The sequence below is a fragment of the Salmo trutta genome, unplaced genomic scaffold (genome assembly GCF_901001165.1).
Source record: "Salmo trutta unplaced genomic scaffold, fSalTru1.1, whole genome shotgun sequence".
In the NCBI taxonomy this organism is placed as follows: Eukaryota; Metazoa; Chordata; class Actinopteri; order Salmoniformes; family Salmonidae; genus Salmo; species Salmo trutta.
Window position 1 is genome coordinate 359,871 of NW_021822911.1, and position 16,383 is coordinate 376,253.

Sequence of the window (16,383 nt, forward strand, 5' to 3'; positions counted from 1 at the left end):
GTAACACCTCCTATGGTAACACCTCCTACAGTAACACCTCCTATGGCTATGGTAACACCTCCTATGGTAACACCTCCTATGGTAACACCTCCTATGGCTATGGTAACACCTCCTATGGTAACACCTCCTATGGTAACACATCCTACAGAAACACCTCCTATGGCTATGGTAACACCTCCTGTGGTAACACCTCCTATGGCTATGGTAACACCTCCTATGGTAACTCCTCCTATGGTAACACCTCCTATGGTAACACCTCCTATGGCTATGGTAACACCTCCTATGGCTATGGTAACACCTCCTATGGTAACACCTCCTATGGTAACACCTCCTATGGCTATGGTAACACCTCCTATGGTAACACCTCCAATGGTAACACCTCCTATGGCTATGGTAACACCTCCTATGGCTATGGTAACACCTCCTATGGTAACACCTCCTATAGCAACACCTCCTATAGTAACACCTCCTATGGTAACACCTCCAATGGTAACATATCCTATGGTAACACCTCCTATGGTAACACCTCCTATGGTAACACCTCCTATGGTAACATATCCTATGGTAACACCTCCTATGGTAACACCTCCTATGGTAACACCACCTATAGTAACACCTCCTATGGTAACACCTCCTATGGTAACACCTCCTATGGTAACACCTCCTATGGCTATGGTAACACCTCCTATGGTAACACCACCTATGGCAACACATCCTATGGCTATGGTAACACCTCCTATGGTAACACCTCCTATGGTAACACCTCCTATGGTAACACCACCTATAGTAACACCTCCTATGGTAACACCTCCTATGGTAACACCTCCTATGGTAACACTTCCTATGGTAACACATCCTACAGTAACACCTCCTATGGCTAAGGTAACACCTCCTATGGTAACACCTCCTACAGTAACACCTCCTATGGCTATGGTAACAGCTCCTATGGTAACACCTCCTATGGTAACACCTCCTATGGTAACACCTCCTATAGCAACACCTCCTATAGTAACACCTCCTATGGTAACACCTCCAATGGTAACATATCCTATGGTAACACCTCCTATGGTAACACCTCCTATGGTAACACCTCCTATGGTAACATATCCTATGGTAACACCTCCTATGGTAACACCTCCTATGGTAACACCACCTATAGTAACACCTCCTATGGTAACACCTCCTATGGTAACACCTCCTATGGTAACACCTCCTATGGCTATGGTAACACCTCCTATGGTAACACCACCTATGGCAACACCTCCTATGGCTATGGTAACACCTCCTATGGTAACACCTCCTACAGTAACACCTCCTATGGCTATGGTAACAGCTCCTATGGTAACACCTCCTATGGTAACACCTCCTATGGTAACACCTCCTATGGCTATGGAAACTACTCCTACTGAACACCTCCTATGGTAACACCTCCTATGGTAACACCTCCTATGGCTATGGTAACACCTCCTATGGTAACACCTCCTATGGTAACACCTCTTATGGTAACACCTCCTATGGTAACACCTCCTATAGTAACACCTATGGTAACACCTCCTGTGGTAACACCTCCTATGGTAACACCTCCTATGGTAACACCTCCTATGGTAACACCTCCTATGGCTATGGTAACACCTCCTATGGTAACACCTCCTATGGTAACACCACCTATGGCTATGGTAACACCTCCTATGGTAACACCTCCTATGGTAACACCTCCTATGGTAACACCTCCTATGGTAACACCTCCTATGGCTATGGTAACACCTCCTATGGTAACACATCCTAAGGTAACACCTCCTATAGTAACACCTCCTATGGTAACACCACCTATGGCTATGGTAACACCTCCTATGGAAACACCACCTATGGTAACACCTCCTATGGTAACACCTCCTATGGTAACACCTCCTATGGTAACACCTCCTATGGTAACACCTCCTATGGTAACTCCTCCTGTGGTAACACCTCCTATGGTAACACCTCCTATGGTAACACCTCCTATGGTAACACCTCCTATGGCTATGGTAACACCTCCTATGGTAACACCTCCTATGGCTATGGTAACAACTCCTATGGTAACACCTCCTATGGTAACACCTCCTATGGTAACACCTCCTATGGCTATGGTAACACCTCCTATGGCTATGGTAACACCTCCTATGGTAACACCTCCTATAGTAACACCTCCTATGGAAACACCTCCTATGGTAACACCTCCTATGGTAACACCTCCTATGGTAACACCACCTATGGCAACACCTCCTATGGCTATGGTAACACCTCCTATGGTAACACCTCCTATGGCTATGGTAACACCTCCTATGGTAACACCTCCTATGGTAACACCTCCTATGGTAACACCACCTATAGTAACACCTCCTATGGTAACACCTCCTATGGTAACACCTCCTACGGTAACACCTCCTATGGTAACACCTCCTATGGTAACACATCCTGTGGTAACACCTCCTATGGTAACACCTCCTATGGTAACACCACCTATGGCTATGGTAACACCTCCTATGGTAACACCTCCTATATCAACACCTCCTATGGTAACACCTCCTATGGTAACACCTCCTATGGTAACACCTCCTATGGTAACACCTCCTATGGAAACACCACCTATGGCTATGGTAACACCTCCTATGATAACACCTCCTATGGTAACACCTCCTATGGCTATGGTAACACCTCCTATGGTAACACCTCCTATGGCTATGGTAACACCTCCTATGGTAACACCTCCTATAGTAACATCTCCTATGGCTATGGTAACACCTCCTATGGTAACACCACCTATGGCAACACCTCCTATGGTAACAACTCCTATGGTAACACCTCCTATGGCAACACCTCCTATGGCAACACCTCCTATGGTAACACCTCCTACGGTAACACCTCCTATGGCTATGGTAACACCTCCTATGGTAACACCTCCTACAGTAACACCTCCTATGGCTATGGTAACACCTCCTATGGTAACACCTCCTATGGTAACACCTCCTATGGTAACACCTCCTATGGTAACACCTCCTATAGTAACATCTCCTATGGTAACACCTCCTATGGTAACACCTCCTATGGTAACACCTCCTATGGTAACCCCTCCTATGGTAACACCTCCTATGGTAACACCTCCTATGGCTATGGTAACACCTCCTATGGCTATGGTAACACCTCCTATGGTAACACCTCCTATGGTAACACCTCCTATGGCTATGGTAACACCTCCTATGGTAACACCTCCTATGGTAACACCTCCTATGGTAACACCTCCTATGGCTATGGTAACACCTCCTATGGTAACACCTCCTATAGCAACACCTCCTATAGTAACACCTCCTATGGTAACACCTCCAATGGTAACATATCCTATGGTAACACCTCCTATGGTATCACCTCCTATGGTAACACCTCCTATGGTAACATATCCTATGGTAACACCTCCTATGGTAACACCTCCTATGGTAACACCACCTATAGTAACACCTCCTATGGTAACACCTCCTATGGTAACACCTCCTATGGTAACACCTCCTATGGCTATGGTAACACCTCCTATGGTAACACCACCTATGGCAACACCTCCTATGGCTATGGTAACACCTCCTATGGTAACACCTCCTATGGTAACACCTCCTATGGTAACACCACCTATAGTAACACCTCCTATGGTATCACCTCCTATGGTAACACCTCCTATGGTAACACCTCCTATGGTAACAGCTCCTATGGTAACACCTCCTATGGTAACACCTCCTATGGTAACACCTCCTATGGCTATGGAAACACCTCCTATGGAACACCTCCTATGGTAACACCTCCTATGGTAACACCTCCTATGGCTATGGTAACACCTCCTATGGTAACACCTCTTATGGTAACACCTCCTATGGTAACACCTCCTATAGTAACACCTATGGTAACACCTCCTGTGGTAACACCTCCTATGGTAACACCTCCTATGGTAACACCTCCTATGGTAACACCTCCTATGGCTATGGTAACACCTCCTATGGTAACACTTCCTATGGTAACACCACCTATGGCTATGGTAACACCTCCTATGGTAACACCTCCTATGGTAACACCTCCTATGGTAACACCTCCTATGGTAACACCTCCTATGGCTATGGTAACACCTCCTATGGTAACACATCCTATGGTAACACCTCCTATAGTAACACCTCCTATGGTAACACCACCTATGGCTATGGTAACACCTCCTATGGTAACACCACCTATGGTAACACCTCCTATGGTAACACCTCCTATGGTAACACCTCCTATGGTAACACCTCCTATGGTAACACCTCCTATGGTAACACCTCCTATGGTAACACCTCCTATGGCTATGGTAACAACTCCTATGGTAACACCTCCTATGGTAACACCTCCTATGGTAACACCTCCTATGGCTATGGTAACACCTCCTATGGCTATGGTAACACCTCCTATGGTAACACCTCCTATAGTAACACCTCCTATGGTAACACCTCCTATGGTAACACCTCCTATGGTAACACCTCCTATGATAACACCTCCTATGGTAACACCTCCTATGGTAACACCTCCTATGGTAACACCTCCTATGGAAACACCTCCTATGGTAACACCTCCTATGGTAACACCTCCTATGGTAACACCTCCTATGGCTATGGTAACACCTCCTATGGTAACACCTCCTATGGTAACACCTCCTATGGAAACACCTCCTATGGTAACACCTCCTATGGTAACACCTCCTATGGTAACACCTCCTATGGTAACACCTCCTATGAATACCTTCTTCATAATACATTATATGTGCATTCATCTGCATAATACGCAATGCAAAATAACCTATTAGCTCCTATGTCATGCATCATAATAATGCATTAAGCATATGTATTTATCATTCATTATGTATTTTGTCTTCTTTGTTTTGTCTTTATCTTCATATTGTGGTGGTAGTGTGTGTTCCTTGATGCGCTCTGGGTCTCTCTGGATACTGGAGACAGACCACCACGCAACTCACTGTGGAAAAAGAGAGATGGTTTAACCAAAAAAACTATTAATTTACACCCACACCACATCACACGCGCTCAAAGTAAAACGTTTGACAACTTACCCTTTTAGCGTGTCACTGCATTGTGCAACCTGGGAGGAGTCATCTAGAAATGGAACAAAATAGGAAAATATATTATCTTCTCCTACAGTTCTGAAGGTGACTTGATTGAATAAAGTATGAATATAATAATGTGTCAGAGGAAACCTTTTCCTCACAGCATGTAAAGAAAGTGGAAGAGTTGTGTTTTTACCGTTGTTCTGAGTGATGTTGATGTTACCTCCTACTTCCTTATTGCTGATCACTGGGGCACATAGACTGCTTCCACCCTCAGCTGGGAGGGAAGACTGGGGATTGTAGGCTGGGGGGACTGGGGATTGTAGGCTGGGGAGACTGGGGATTGTAGGCTGGGGGGACTGGGGATTGTAGGCCGGGGGGACTGGGGATTGTAGGCTGGGGGGACTGGGGATTGTAGGCTGGGGAGCCTGGGGATTGTAGGCTGGGGAGACTGGGGATTGTAGGCTGGGGGGACTGGGGATTGTAGGCTGGGGAGACTGGGGATTGTAGGCTGGGGAGACTGGGGATTGTAGGCTGGGGATTGTAGGCTGGGGAGACTGGGGATTGTAGGCCGGGGGGACTGGGGGTTATAGGCTGGGGGGACTGGGGATTGTAGGCTGGGGGGACTGGGGATTATAGGCTGGGGATTGTAGGCTGGGGAGACTGGGGATTGTAGGCCGAGGGGACTGGGGGTTATAGGCTGGGGGGACTGGGGATTGTAGGCTGGGGGGACTGGGGATTATAGGCTGGGGGGACTGGGGATTGTAGGCTGGGGGGACTGGGGATTATAGGCTGGGGGGACTGGGGATTGTATGCTGGGGAGACTGGGGATTGTAGGCTGGGGAGACTGGGGATTGTAGGCTGGGGGGACTGGGGATAGTAGGCTGGGGTGACTGGGGTTTGTAGGCCGGGGAGGCCTGGGGATTGTAGGCTGGGGAGACTGGGGATTGTAGGCTGGAGGGACTGGGTATTGTAGGCTGGGGAGACTGGTGATTGTAGGCTGGGGGGACTGGGGATTGTAGGCTGGGGGGACTGGGGATTGTAGGTCTGGGGAGACTGGGGATTGTAGACTGGGGATTGTAGACTGGGGATTGTAGGCTGGGGAGACAGGGGATTGTAGACTGGGGATTGTAGGCTGGGGAGACTGGGGATTGTAGGCCAGGAAGACTAGGAGAGACAGAGAGAGATAGAGGTAACACTGGCCTCTATGTCCTCAACCTGGTACTACAACACAAGGCAAAACTGACTTGAACCATTTCAGGGAAATTGGTCTCACCTTTGTTGAAAGAGCGTTTCTCCACAGTTGCCCTCTGCTATCCTCCCTTCAGTGTTTTCCTTTTTTCTTCCCAAAGACAAACTTCTCTTTTTGGAGACAGACAGACAGACAGACAGACAGACAGACAGACAGACAGACAGACAGACAGACAGACAGACAGACAGAGAGACAGACAGACAGACAGACAGACAGACAGACAGACAGACAGACAGACAGACAGACAGACAGACAGACAGACAGACAGACAGACAGAGAATGAATGAGAACCCCTATCCTAGAGTGAGAATGAAAAGGAAAGAGAACCCCTACCATCCTGGCAGATGTTTATCTTAGTCTCAGAGCACAGTAGGACTGTAAGCAAACAATCTCTACAAAGGCCCCAACAGTACAGAGCTCCAGATGGCTCATTGTTTGGCTTTTTATATTCTATTTGATGTATTTTAAGTGAGCAGATACTAGTTCTCTGGGTAGAAAATACTGTTCCTTTTCCAATATTCACTGTTTTTCTAAGTATACAAAACACATTTCCTCAGTAAACTCCTAACTGCTGACAAACAAGCTGCTGCTTATTTCCTGTTCCAACAACACCTACTCTCCTCTCAACCCCAGACTGTCGCCATGCAATTTCTTTCCCCAAAAGCTCTCTTACATAGGCAGTATTCACATTTCCTCTCCCTCAAGGTCTAATTAACATTTCAATTCCTGATCAAATTATAGTTGTGTCACATTTTCCCACAGCACGCACTCGCTCACTGAAGTAAAAAAAAATGAACAAACACATTGCCTTCCCCGTGGCTCAGTTGGTAGAGCATGGTGTTCACAACACCAGCATGGTGTGTTATATATACTGGCCTTCCCTGTGGCTCAGTTGGTAGAGCATGGTGTTTACAACACCAGCATGGTGTGTTATACATACTGGCCTTCCCCGTGGCTCAGTTGGTAGAGCATGGTGTTTACAACACCAGCATGGTGTGTTATACATACTGGCCTTCCCTGTGGCTCAGTTGGTAGAGCATGGTGTTTACAACGCCAGCATGGTGTTTGCAACGCCAGCATGGTGTGTTATACATACTGGCCTTCCCTGTGGCTCAGTTGGTAGAGCATGGTGTTTACAACGCCAGCATGGTGTACGCCAGCATGGTGTACGCCAGCATGGTGTACGCCAGCATGGTGTACGCCAGCATGGTGTACGCCAGCATGGTGTACGCCAGCATGGTGTTTGCAACGCCAGGGTTGTGGGTTCCATCATTCCCATGGGTGGCCAGTTTGTGAAAAAAATAAAAAAATGCATGAAATGTATGCATTCACTACTGTAAGTCACTCTGGATAAGAGCATCTGCTAGACGACTAAAACAAAACAAACATCCAGCATATTTTGGGCCGGATAATTTCTCAGTGTGAATTCATTAAAAAGAGAAGAAGAAGTTCCAACAGTAGCGAGGTGTCCATCATTTACATTCTAGTCATTTGCATACATTTCATTTCATGCATCCCCCCCCCCCCCCCAAGGAATCCGGATAGCGGTGACCGTTCATAGAGTGAGAGACTGGCACGGTATTTAAGAGCTTGGCGGTGATAGACATTCATTACATTTTTTTACAAGCGACAGAAGCGATTTTCAAGTGTCTGCCTCAGATGATGAAAATAACTACCAAGATGTCCTTGATCCAATTTCCATTTTTATTATTTATAATTTAACCTTTATTTTAGGCAAGTCAGTTAAGAACAAAGTGTTATTTACAATGACGGCCTACCAAAACGCAAAAGGCTCCTGTGGGGACGGGGGCCTGGGATTTAAAAAATTCAATAAATACAATATAAATATAGGACAAAACACACATCACAACAAGAGAGACAACACAACACTACATAAAGAGAGACCTAAGACAATAACATAGCACGGCAGCAACACATGACAACACAACATAACAACAAAATGGTAGCAACACAACATGGTAGCAACACAAAACATGGTACAAACATTATTGGGCACAATCAACAGCACAAAGGTCAAGAAGGTAGAGACAACAATACATCACACAAAGCAGCCACAACTGTCAGTATTGAGGAGTAAGTAGGCTATATTTAAGTTGTTATATCGTTAGGAAATATTTAGGCCTACTATGTTTATAAGTCAAATTAGGTTAATTTTGAAAATAATTATTTTTTGTTGATCATGAGTTGATAACGTATTGTCGAAAGCACGTAGGCAATATTATTTACTGTGTCGATTGGGGAGTAGGCTAGTGTACATTTGACTTGTAAAAGACACAAACTCAATCTAATCAAAGTAATCCAAGCTAAATTATTGCACCGATTGAAATGTAATGTGTTTTTTAGTGTGTATTCTGTTACATAAAAAAATTTCACTGTTGCCTATTAGATCAAATTCAGTGTGCGCACGTCTGATTTGACTTGATCCATGTACAGGTGAGGCCATTCCATGTCTTTATTGCTTTGTATGAGAAGGCAGTTTGGCAGAAGGTGGTGGACCATTTGATGATGCTTCATTCACCCCTGGAGGAGGTTTTTGGGACACTGCTATTTAAGTCTGAGCAGAGGTTGACGAAAATGTTCAAAGGTGGTGCTGCTATATTGCATTTTATTTTGAATACCAGGCAGATGTTGGAGTAGAGAATGAAATGGTATAAATTGAACAAGTTGAACTTGCTGAGTACACTCTTAGAAAAAGCGATTTCAAAGGGTTATACGGCAGTCCCGAGAGGAGAACCCTTTAAAGAACCCATTTTGGTTCGAGTAACAACCTTTTTGGGTTCCATGTAGAACCATCTGTGGAATGGAACACAAAAGAGATCTCCAAGGCCCCGAAAAGGGGTTCTACCTGGAAACAAAAAGGCTTCTTCTATGGGGACAGCGGAAGAATCCTTTTAGGTTCTAGATAGCACCTTTTTTCCTGAGAGTAGACCTATATTGCCGTGGTTTTCTGTAAAAAAAAATGCAACAGGCCCTCTGGTGAATCTAGCAAGACAGCGAATCATTGCATCACCGACTAAGTATGAATATAATGAACATTTATGACTTGCACCGTTATGCAATTATTAAGAGACTAGATACAAAGAGCTAATCCTGGCAACCAATGTTCTAGCATTAATTAATGGAGGCAAGCAGATCAGAGATGTCAAGGTGGCATCCAAGAATATGCTACAGTATGTGAACTGTAAAGTGTAAATTTGTATTTATTTATTTTATTTCACCTTTATTTAACCAGGTAGGCAAGTTGAGAACAAGTTCTCATTTACAATTGCGACCTGGCCAAGATAAAGCAAAGCAGTTCGACAACATACAAAAACACAGAGTTACACATGGAGTAAAACAACATACAATCAATGATGCAGTAGAAAAAAATAAGACTATATACAATGTGAGCAAATGATGTGAGATAAGGGAGGTAAAGGCAAAAAATGCCATGGTAGCGAAGTAATTACAATATAGCAAGTAAAACACTGGAATGGTGGATTTGTAGTTTGAAGAAAGTTCAAAGTTAAAATATAAATAATATGGTGCAAAAGAGCAAAATAAATAAAATAAATAAATACAGTAGGGGAAGAGGTAGTAGTTTAGGCTAAATTATAGATGGGCTATGTACAGGTGCAGTGATCTGTGAGCTGCTCTGACAGCTGGTGCTTAAAGCTAGTGAGGGAGATAAGTGTTTCCAGTTTCAGAGATTTTTGTAGTTCGTTCCAGTCATTGGCAGCAGAGAACTGGAAGGAGAGACGACCAAAGGAGGAGTTGGCTTTAGGGGTGACCAGAGAGATATACCTGCTGGAGCGCGTGCTACAGGTGGGTGCTGCTATGGTGACCAGTGAGCGGAGATAAGGGGGGACTTTACCTAGCAGGGTCTTGTAGATGACCTGGAGCCAATGTGTTTGGCGACGATTATGAAGCGAAGGCCAGCCAACGAGAGCGTACAGGTCGCAGTGGTGGGTAGTATATGGGGCTTTGGTGACAAAACGGATGGCACTGTGATAGACTGCATCCAGCTTGTTGAGTAGGGTATTGGAGGCTATTTTGTAAATGACATCGCCGAAGTCGAGGATTGGTAGGATGGTCAGTTTTACGAGGGTATGTTTGGCAGCATGAGTGAAGGATGCTTTGTTGCGAAATAGGAAGCCAATTCTAGATTTCACTTTGGATTGGAGATGATTGATGTGAGTCTGGAAGGAGAGTTTACAGTCTAACCAGACACCTAGGTATTTGTAGTTGTCCACAAATTCTAAGTTAGAACCGTCCAGAGAAGTGATGCTGGACAGGCGGGCAGGTGCAGGCAGCGATCGGTTGAAGAGCATGCATTTAGTTTTACTTGTGTTTAGGAGCAGTTGGAGACCACGGAAGGAGAGTTGAATAGCATTGAAGCTTGTCTGGAAGGTTGTTAACACAGTGTCCAAAGAAGGGCCAGAAGTATACAGAACGGTGTCGTCTGCGTAGAGGTGGATCAGAGATTCACCAGCAGCAAGAGCGACATCATTTATGTATACAGAGAAAAGAGTTGGCCCAAGAATTGAACCCTGTGGTACCTAGAGGTCCAGACAGACAGAAATAACAAATACCAATAGACCTTCTAAATTATAAGCATTTGGTCAATCAAATAATTACTCTGTAAAATGAGGAATGCAGTTACTCTATTTAACTAATTGGATGAAAGAATTGACACTCAAACAATTACAGTGTACTGTACATTAAATATATTATACATTACAGAATTACACAGAGTATATGACTATCACCAATAGGCTTAACTTGTTATGGATAGGAGGCAGTATTTTCACGGCCGGATAAAAAACGTACCCGATTTAATCTGATTATTACTCCTGCCCAGAAACTAGAATATGCATATAATTAGTAGCTTTGGATAGAAAATACCCCAAAGTTTCTAAAACTGTTTGAATGATGTCTGTGAGTATAACAGAACTCAAATGGCAGGCCAAAACCTGAGAAGATTCTGTACAGGAAGTACCCTGTCTGACCATTTCTTGGCCTTCTTTGTCATCTCTATCCAAAACAAAGGATCTCTGCTGTAACGTGACACTTTCTAAGGCTCCCATAGGCTCTCAGAAGGCGCCAGAACGTTGAATGATGACTCTGCAGCCCATGGCTGAAAGACAGTAGCGCATTTGCACGAGACGACTCCATGTTTACATTTTCAGTCTTTAAACGAAAACAACGACTACCAGTCGGAATATTATCGCTTTTTAACAAGAAAAATCGCATAAAAATTTATTTTAAACAGCGTTTGACATGCTTCGAAGTACGGTAATGGAATATTTTGACATTTTTTGTCACGATACGCGCCGGGCGCATCACCCTTCGTTACCCTTCGGATAGTGTCTTGAACGCACAACAAAACGTGTTCAAGAACCAAACCAACATTTGGAACCAAACCAACATTTGTTATTGAAGTAGAAGTCCTGGGAGTGCATTCTGACGAAGAACAGCAAAGATAATCCAATTTTTCTTATAGTAAATCTGAGTTTGGTGAGTACCAAACTTGGTGGGTGTCAAAATAGCTAGCCTGTGATGGCCGGGCTATCTACTCAGAATATTGCAAAATATGCTTTCACCAAAAAGCTATTTTAAAATCGGACATAGCGATTGCATAAAGGAGTTCGGTATCTATAATTCTTAAAATAATTGTTATGTTTTTTTGTGAACGTTTATCGTGAGTAATTTAGTAAATTCACCGGAAGTGTTCGGTGGGAATGCTAGTTCTGAACGTCACATGCTAATGTAAAAAGCTGGTTTTTGATATAAATATGAACTTGATTGAACAAAACATGCATGTAATGTATAACATAATCTAATGTTTTGCTTTCGTTGTAAAGCCTTTTTGAAATCGGACAGTGTGGTTAGATTTACGAGAGTCTTGTCTTTAAAATGGTGTAAAATAGTCATATGTTTGAAAAATTGAAGTTTTCGGATTTTAGAGGAGTTTGTATTTCGCGCCACGCCCATCATTGGATATTGGAGCAGGTGTTCCGCTAGCGGAACGTCTAGATGTAAGATTAAACAATGTGGTAACACATGTCTTCAGTTCAGAATAGTGTCTAAGAGAAAACACGATGTGTGTCTGATACACACGAGCTTGGTAGCAAGTTCTCAAAGTTTGAACAAATTCACTGTCCTTTTAACCAAATTCAAGCAGAAACTCACGCCCAACCTGAATTAAGACTTCTTTGCACTTTGCTAGTTATAACAAAAGGCAGGAAAACAGCCAGATTCGAATCTAATCAACTCAATGTAAGTAACGTTAGCTAGCAATCTAAATCCAAAAACAGCTTAAATTATTTATTCCTATTTAACAATATTTTAGAAGGCTTAGATCAGCCTGCCTAGTAAGCTAGCCAGACAGTTATGTTTAGCCAACGTTAGCTAGCTAGCTAGCTAATTGTTTTTGTAGCTTTCATTTTGTATGTAACGTTAGCTTGCACTTAAATGGCATCTCTCGAGGAGATGTTATTTTATCTTTCCAACCAGGCAAAGTACTATGAAGGCACCAATGATCTCGACAAGAAGCACAACATTCGTAGGGGTCAGAAATTCACTATTCAAGGAAGGCACCAGTTCGCTTCTATTACATGACTGGAAGGATTTAGCTATGAACAACCATTTTTCAAAAACCGTTAACCCTCTAGGTAGTTGGTCATCTAGAAGTTGCTAGCTATACATTTGTCATCTTGAGGTATCTATATATAAGTTAACTCAGATCAATCAAATTGACAGGTCTAAGCATTTTTTTTATTTAACCTTTATTTAAACTAGACAAGTCAGTGAACTAGGCAAGTCAGTTAAAAGACCAAATTCTTATTTACAATGACGGCCTAGGAACAGTGGGTTAACTGCCTTGTTCAGGGGCATAACAACAGATTTTTACCTTGTCTGCTTGGGGATTCAATCTAGCAACCTTTTGGTTACTGTCCCAACACTCTAACCACTAGGCTACCTGCCATCATGCCCCCATCTGTGTTGGACATTGTGTTCTTCATAGAGGCTACAGTTTTTATATGATTATATTTAATAACATGACTTTTGGTCTCTTGGTTTCTCAGTGAACTGGCGAAACAGCTTGTCACTGGGACATGTACTGAAACAAGTGACCTGAACTTTATTAAAGGTAATAGTTAGCATTGAGTGTTTTTTGCATTCAATGTTATTATTTGATTTCAAATATTTTGTTGCATATTTTGTAACTGTAACGTTATCTCTTGAAACAGGGACTTCCTGAAACCATAAAGCAGTGATTGTGGTGTCTTTATGCTCATGGTCAGATTTCACTGTTCTAGTATCATCATTTTTTACTAACATACATTTATAATGAGTAATTAACATTATGTTTTACTAACCTACATTTATAATGAGTAATTAACATTATGTTTTACTAACAGACATTTATAATGAGTAATTAACATTATGTTTTACTAACCTACATTAATAATGAGTTATTAACATTGTTTATTCATTATTGTCACGACTTCCGCCGAAGTCGGTCCCTCTCCTTGTTCGGGCGGTGTTCGGCAGTCGACGTCACCGGCCTTCTAGCCATCACTGATCCACTTTTCATTTTCCATTGGTTTTGTCTTGTCTTCCATCACACCTGGTTCCAATCCCATCAATTACATGTTGTGTATTTAACCCTCTGTTTCCCCTCATGTCCTTGTCGGTGATTGTTTGTTGTATGTAATGGTGCATTTATGCTCTGGTGTGCGACGGGTTTGGTACCCACTTCCTTTATTTTGTATATGTTGGTTTTCGGAATTTGTGAGCACTTATTAAACGATTCCGTTTATACCAAGTTCGTTCTCCTGCACCTGACTTCCCTGCCACCAACACGCACCCTTTACAATATGTTTCACTAACATACATTTATAATGAATAATTAACATTGTGTTTTATTCATTATGTGTTTTCTTTCCAGTACACATGATATTTTGCCACAGACACTCCATTTGATTACTCGATCGTAAGTGGTATTATGTCAAATGCAGAAAAGGTATTAATTTAGTATTTACAGATGCTCAAAATGAGCAATTGGAAATACATTGTGACTGTTCTCGTCCTTCAGCCTGATATACCTGGTCTGAGTTGATGGTGGTGTGTGGTCCTTCAGCCTGGTCTGAGGAGATGGTGGTGTGTGGTCCTTCAGCCTGGTCTGAGGAGATGGTGGTGTCTGGTCCTTCAGCCTGGTCTGAGGAGATGGTGGTGTCTGGTCCTTCAGCCTGGTCTGAGGAGATGGTGGTGTCTGGTCCTTCAGCCTGGTCTGAGGAGATGGTGGTGTCTGGTCCTTCTGGGGAACCTGGAGCTGGACAGGTACAATCTGTTATTTGAATAAAAGTCAATGTCTTTGGAAGATTATCCCAAGTGATATTTAATTTTGAAGTGTTGGTACTTTTTTCTGAAAATATCCAGGCATGGCAGAAGGCTTGTCCACTGGATAGACTAAGGCAAGGCTTTGTTAAGGGGGATCTCCAGCATAGATTACGAATTTAATGGAAAAGGAGACATGAGGAAGTCACCCAAGTAAGTGTCATGTCATGAAGTTGGTCATTTCTGATAATGAAACCATTTGGAAAATATGACATTATGTCCTGTTCCCAAATGTACCAGTTAAAGGTTTTAGACTACAGTATGTTATACTGTAACTAAAATGGTTTTAGACTACAGTATGTTATACTGTAACTAAAATGGTTTTAGACTACAGTATGTTATAACTATAACTAAAATGGTGGCATGATTTTTACAAACAGCATCAAATATACACTACATGACCAAATGTATGTGGACAACTGCTCACCGACCATCTCATTCCAAAATCAAGGGCATTAATATGGAGTTGGTCCCCCCTTTGCTGCTATAACAGCCGCCACTCTTCTGGGAAGGCTTTCCACTAGATGTTGGAACATTACTGCTATAACAGCCGCCACTCTTCTGGGAAGGCTTTCCACTAGATGTTGGAACATTGCTGCGGGGACTTGCTTCCATTCAGCCACAAGAGCATTAGGGAGGTCGGGCACTGATGTTGGGTGATTAGGCCTGGCTCGCAGTTGATGTTCCAATTCATCCCAAAGGTGTTCAACGGGGTTGAGGTCAGGGCTCTGTGAAGGACAGTCAATTTCTTCCACACCAATCTCGACAAACAATTTCTGTATGGACCTCGCTTTGTGCACAGGGACATTGTCAATCAGAAATAGGAATGGGCCTTCCCCAAAATGTTGCCACAGTTGCCAGCACAGAATCATCTAGAATGTAATTGTATGTTGTAGCGTTACGATTTCCCTTCACTGGAACTAAGGAGACTAGCCCGAACCATAGAAAAACAGCCCCAGACCATTATTCCTCCTCCACCAAACTTTACAGTTGGCAGTATACGTTGGGGCAGGTAGTGTTCTCCTGGCATCCGCCAATCCCAGACGTGACAGTCGGACTGCCAGATGCTGAAGCGTGATTCATTACTCCAGATAACGCGCTTCAGCACTTGGCTGCCCCGTTCTGTGAGTTTGTGTGGCCTACCACTTCACGCTTGAGCCGTTGTTTCTCCAAGATGTTTCCACTTCAAAATAACTGCATTTACAGTTGACCAGGGAATCTCTAGCAGGGCAGAAATGTGATGAACTGACTTTGTGGAAAGGTGGCATCCTATGACGGTGCCACGTTGAAAGTCACTGAGCTTTTCAGTAAGGCCATTCTACTGCTAATGTTTGTCTATGGAGATTGCATGGCTGTGTGCTCGATTTTATACACTTGTCAGCAACAGGTGTCTGAAATAGTCGAATCCACAAATTTGAAGGGGTGTCTACATACTTTTGTATATCTAGTGTATATATATATATATATATATATATATATATATACACACACACTAGATATACAAAAGTATGTAGAACTGCGCATGTGCAGGCCGTCAAACCATAGACACATACATTTATACTAACTAGACACATACGCACATGTCATGGAGACGTTGGTTTGCTAAACTGATGGTAGAAAC

At 43.2% G+C, this 16,383-nt stretch overlaps 2 long non-coding RNA genes across 2 annotated transcripts; one reads left to right on the plus strand and one right to left on the minus strand.

Moving 5' to 3' along the window:
* Positions 1-4,925: 4,925 nt before the first annotated feature.
* On the minus strand, positions 4,926-5,145 carry LOC115186788 (uncharacterized). Its single transcript, XR_003875911.1, has 2 exons — positions 5,114-5,145; positions 4,926-5,019 (listed from the first exon to the last, which is right to left on the minus strand). It is a non-coding gene; the product is annotated as an uncharacterized LOC115186788 (long non-coding RNA).
* A 9,477-nt stretch (positions 5,146-14,622) lies between these two features.
* On the plus strand, positions 14,623-14,880 carry LOC115186789 (uncharacterized). Its single transcript, XR_003875912.1, has 2 exons — positions 14,623-14,705; positions 14,805-14,880. It is a non-coding gene; the product is annotated as an uncharacterized LOC115186789 (long non-coding RNA).
* Positions 14,881-16,383: the final 1,503 nt, after the last annotated feature.